The sequence below is a fragment of the Arachis hypogaea genome, chromosome 11 (genome assembly GCF_003086295.3).
Source record: "Arachis hypogaea cultivar Tifrunner chromosome 11, arahy.Tifrunner.gnm2.J5K5, whole genome shotgun sequence".
Taxonomy (NCBI): Eukaryota; Viridiplantae; Streptophyta; class Magnoliopsida; order Fabales; family Fabaceae; genus Arachis; species Arachis hypogaea.
Genome location: NC_092046.1, coordinates 81,852,001 through 81,857,645, shown reverse-complemented (window position 1 = coordinate 81,857,645; position 5,645 = coordinate 81,852,001). Strand labels below are relative to the sequence as shown.

The 5,645-nt window shown below is 36.4% G+C and overlaps 1 non-coding gene across 1 annotated transcript; it reads right to left on the bottom strand.

Moving 5' to 3' along the window:
- Positions 1-4,983: 4,983 nt before the first annotated feature.
- On the bottom strand, positions 4,984-5,091 carry LOC112725917 (small nucleolar RNA R71). Its single transcript, XR_003164996.1, has one exon. It is a non-coding gene; the product is annotated as a small nucleolar RNA R71 (small nucleolar RNA).
- Between the last annotated feature and the right edge of the window lie 554 nt (positions 5,092-5,645).

The following is a 5,645-nucleotide window of genomic DNA, read 5'->3' as shown; positions in this document are numbered from 1 at the left end:
GAGAACCTTGAGTCTTGAATACATGGTAGTCCTCATTCAACTGAAGGACCAACTCTCCTCTGTCAACATCAATCATAGCTTTTGCTGTGGCTAGGAAGGGTCTGCCAAGGATGATGGATTCATCCTCATCCTTCCCAGTGTCTAGGATTATGAAATCAGTAGGGATGTAAAGGCCTTCAACCTTCACTATCACGTCCTCTACTAGTTCATAAGCCTATTTCATTGATTTGTCTGCCATCTCTAGTGAGATTCTTGCAGCTTGTACCTCAAATATTCCCAATTTCTCCATTACAGAGAGTGTCATGAGGTTTATCCCTGATCCCAGGTCACATAGAGCCTTCTCAAAGGTCATGGTACCTATGGTACAAGGTATGAAGAATTTTTCGGGATCCGGTTTCTTCTGAGGTAATGTCTGCCTCATTAATGCATTCAGTTCATTGGTGAACAAGGGGGTTCATCCTCCCAAGTCTCAGTACCAAATAACTTGGCATTCAGCTTCATGATTGCTCCTAGATATTTAGCTACTTGCTCTTCAGTGATGTTTTCATCCTCTTCAAAGGAAGAATATTCATCAGAGCTCATGAATGACAGAAGGAAGTTCAATGGAATCTCTATGGTCTCTGTATGAGCCTCAGATTCCTTTGGTTCCTCAAAGGAAAACTCCTTTCTATCCAGAGGACGTCCCATGAGGCTTTTCTCATTGGGACTCACATCCTCTTCACTCTCTCCAGGTTCGGCCATGTTGGTCATGGTTATGGCCTTGCACTCTCTCTTGGGATTTTCTTCTGTATTCCTTGGGAGAGTACTGGGGGGAGTTTCAGTAATCTTCTTACTCAGCTGACCCATCTGTGCCTCCAAATTTCTAATGGAGGACCTTGTTTCATTCATGAAACTTAGTGTGGTCTTGGATAGATCAGAGACTATGGTTGCCAGGTGATGAGCGGATAATTTATACGCTTTTTGGCATTGTTTTTACATAGTTTTCAGTATGATTTAGTTAGTTTTTAGTATATTTTTATTAGTTTTTAAATAAATATCACATTTCTGGACTTTACTATGAGTTTGTGTGTTTTTCTGTGATTTCAGGTAAGTTCTGGCTGAAATTGAGGGACTTGAGCAAAAATCAGATTCAGAGGTTGAAGAAGGACTGCAGATGCTATTGGATTCTAACCTTCCTGCACTCAAAGTGGATTTTCTGGAGCTACAAGAGTCCAAATGGGGCGCTCTCAAATGCGTTGGAAAGTAGACATCCAGGGCTTTCCATCAATATATAATAGTCTATACTTTGCCCGAGTTTAGATGACCCAAATTGGCGTTCAACGCCAGCTCTCTGCCCTATTCTGGAGTTAAACGCCAGAAACAGGTTACAAACTGGCATTTAACTCCAAGGAACACCTCTGCACGTGAAAGCTTCAATGCTCAGCCCAAGCACACACCAAGTGGGCCCGGAAGTGGATTTCTGCATCATTTACTCATTTCTGTAAACCCTAGTAACTAGTTTAGTATAAATAGAACTTTTTACTATTGTCTTTACATCTTTGGATTATCTTTAGATCATTTTGTACACGATTAAGGGGCTGGCCATTCGGCCATGCCTGGACCTTGTTCTTATGTATTTTCAACGGTAGAGTTTCTACACACCATAGATTAAGGTGTGGAGCTCTGCTGTTCCTCATGAATTAATGCAAAGTACTACTGTTTTTCTATTCAATTCAAGCCTATTTCTTCTCTAAGATATTCCTTCGCATTCAAGAACATGATGAATGTGATGATTATGTGACGCTCATCATTATTCTCACTTATGAATGCGTGCCTGACAAACACTTCCATTCTATATGCAAACAAGCTTGAATGTGTATCTCTTAGCATTCTGATCGTGAGATCAGAGCCTTCGTGGTACAGGCTAGAACTATTGGTGGCCATTCTTGAGGTCCGGAAAGTCTAAACCTTGTCTGTGGTAATCCGAGTAGGATCCGGGAAGGGATGGCTGTGACGAGCTTCAAACTCGCGAGTGCTGGGCGTAGTGACAGATGCAAAAGGATTACTGAATCCTATTCCAGTATGATCGAGAACTGACAAATAAATAGCCATGCGGTGACAGCACATCTTGGACCATTTTCACTGAGAGGATGGGAAGTATCCATTGACAACGGTGATGCCCTACACAAAGCTTGCCATAGAAAGGAGTGGGAATGATTGGATGAAGACAGCAGGAAAGCAGAGGTTCAGGAGGAACGAAAGCATCTCTATACACTTATCTGAAATTCTCACCAATGAATTACATAAGTATCTCTATCCCATTTTATGTTTTATCTATCTTTTAATTATTAAATCTCCGTAACCATTTGAATCCGTCTGACTGAGATTTACAAGGTGACCATAGCTTGCTTCAAGCCGACAATCTCCGTGGGATCGACCCTTACTCACGTAAGGTTTATTACTTGGACGAACCAGTGTACTTGCTGGTTAGTTGTGCGAAGTTGTGACAAAGTGTGTGAATTACGTTCCGAGCACCAAGTTTTTGACACCGTTGTTAAGGATCACAATTTCGTGCACCAAGTTTTTGCCGCCGTTGCCGGGGATTGTTCGAGTTTGGACAACTGACGGTTCATCTTGTTGCTCAGATTAGGTAACTTTATTTTAATTTTAAGTTTTTATTTTTATTCTTTTTTTTTTCGAAAAATTTTCAAAAAAAAAAATTTTAAAAATAAATTATTCTATGGCTTCAGAATTTTTAAGGATGAATTCTAGAGTTTCTTCATGATCTGTTGAAGCCTGGCTGGCTGTCAAGCCATGTCTAAATTTTTGGACTGAGGCTTCCACTTATCATGGCAAGAGTCCTAAGACTCTCATCGTATCAGCTGTTATATGCCTGATTTGTATCTACTGAAGCTTGGCTGGCCATTGGCCATGTCTAGTGTTTTGGACCGGAGCTTTCACTGAAAGCTTGGCTGGCTAGTAAGCCATGTCTAATTCCTGGACTGGAGCTTTAGACTAACATTGCATGATTCCTGGAATTCTCATTAAAAATTTTGAAATCCTTATTTTTCTTTTTCAAATAATTTTCGAAAAATACCAAAAATTTTAATAAAATCATAAAACCAAAAAAAGAATTTTGTGTTTCTTGTTTGAGTCTTGTGTCAAATTGTAAGTTTGGTGTCAATTGCATGTTTATCTCTTGCATTTTTCGAAAATTCATCATGCATTCTTCATAATCTTCAAGTTGTTCTTGATGAATCCTCTTGTTTAATCTTCATATTTTCTTGTTTTGTGTCTTTTCTTGTTTTTCATATGCATTCTTGAATTATTAGTGTCTAAAGAATAAAAATTTTTAAGTTTGGTGTCTTGCATCTTTTTCTTTTCTTAAAAATTTTCAAAACTATGTTCTTGATGTTCATCTTGACATTCAAAGTGTCCTTGGTGTTCATCTTGACATTCAAAGTGTTCTTACATGCATTGTGTGTTTTGATTCATAATTTACATGCATTGAGTCTTTTTGATATTTTTCTCTCTCATCATTAAAAATTCAAAAATAAAAAAGAATATCTTTCCCTTATTTCACTCATAATTTTTGTAAGTTTGATTTGATTTAGTCAAAAGTTTTAAAAATTTAGTTGTTTCTTATGAGTCAAATCAAATTTTCAATTTAAAAATTCTATCTTTTTCAAATCTTTTTTAAAAATCAAATCTTTTTCATTTTTCTTTTATGACTTTCGAAAATTTCAAATTGATTTTCAAAAATCTTTTTCTTATTTTGTTACGTAATTTCAAAATCTTTACTAACAATTAATGTGATTGATTCAAAAATTTTAAAGTTTGTTACTTGCCTATTAAAAAGGTTCAATCTTTAAATTTTAAAATCATATCTTTTTGTTTCTTGTTAGTCAAGTAATCAACTTTAATTTTCAAAATCAAATTTTTTTAAATTTCTTTTTCAAATCTTTTTCAAAATAAATTTCAATCACATCCTTTTCAAAAGCAATTTCAAAATCTTTTCTAACTTATTATCTTTTCAAAATTGATTTTCAAATCTTTTTCTATTTAATCTTATCTTGTTTAATTCTTATCTTTTTCAAAACTACCTAACTAATTCTCTCTCTCTAATTTTCGAAAATCACTAACCTCTTTTTCAAAATTCCTTTTTAATTAACTATTTGTTTTAAATTTTAATTTGATTTAATTTTATTTTTTTTCTTAATTTTCGAATTCTAACCAAAATTCAAAATCAAAACAAAAATATTTTTCTTTTCTTTTCAATTATTTTCGAAAATTCTTCTCTCTCACCTCCTTCTAATTATTTATTTATCTACTAACACTTCTCTTTCTTAAAAATTCAAAACCACTCCCTGTTTCTGTGTTCGAATTTCTTTTCTTCTTCTACTCACATAAAGGAATCTCTATACTGTGACATAGAGGATTCCATATTTTCTTTTGTGTTCTCTTCTTTTTCATATGAGCAGGAACAAGGATAAGAACATTCTTGTTGAAGCTGTTCCTAAACCTGAAAGGACTCTGAAGAGGAAGCTAAGAGAAGCTAAATCACAACTCTCTGGAGAAAATCTGACAGAAATTTTCGAAAAAGAAGGAGACATGGCCGAAAATAATAACGATGCAAGGAAGATGCTTGGTGACTTTGCTGCACCAAATTCCAACTTACATGGAAGAAGCATCTCAATCCCTGCCATTGGAGCAAACAATTTTGAGCTAAAGCCTCAATTAGTTTCTCTGGTGCAACAGAATTGCAAGTTTCATGGACTTCCATCAGAAGATCCTTTTCAGTTCTTAACCGAATTCTTGCAAATCTGTGATACTGTCAAGACCAATGGGGTTGACTCCGAGGTCTACAGGCTTATGCTTTTCCCGTTTGCTGTAAGAGACAGAGCTAGAATATGGTTGGACTCTAAACCTAAAGATAGCCTGAACTCTTGGGATAAGCTGGTCACGACTTTCTTAGCCAAGTTTTTTCCTCCTCAAAAGCTTAGCAAGCTTAGAGTGGATGTTCAAACCTTCAAACAAAAAGAAGGTGAATCCCTCTATGAAGCTTGGGAGAGATACAAGGAACTGACCAAGAAGTGTCCTTCTGACATGCTTTCAGAATGGACCATCCTGGATATATTCTATGATGGTCTGTCTGAATTATCAAAGATGTCATTGGACCATTCTGCAGGTGGATCCATTCACCTAACGAAAATGCCTGCAGAAGCTCAAGAACTCATTGACATGGTTGCAAATAACCAGTTCATGTACACTTCTGAAAGGAATCCTGTGAGTAATGGGATGCCTCAGAGGAAGCGAGTTCTTGAAATTGATACTCTGAATGCCATATTGGCTCAGAATAAAATACTAACTCAGCAAGTCAATATGATTTCTCAGAGTCTAAATGGATTACAAGCTGCATCCAACAGTACTCAAGAGGCATCTTCTGAAGAAGAAGCTTATGATCCTGAGAACCCTGCAATAGCAGAGGTAAATTACATGGGGGAACCCTATGGGAATACCTATAATCCCTCATGGAGAAATCATCCAAATTTCTCATGGAAGGATCAACAAAAGCCTCAACAAGGCTTTAATAATGGTGGAAGAAATAGGTTTAGCAATAGCAAGCCTTTTCCATCATCCACTCAGCAACAGACAGAGAATTCTGA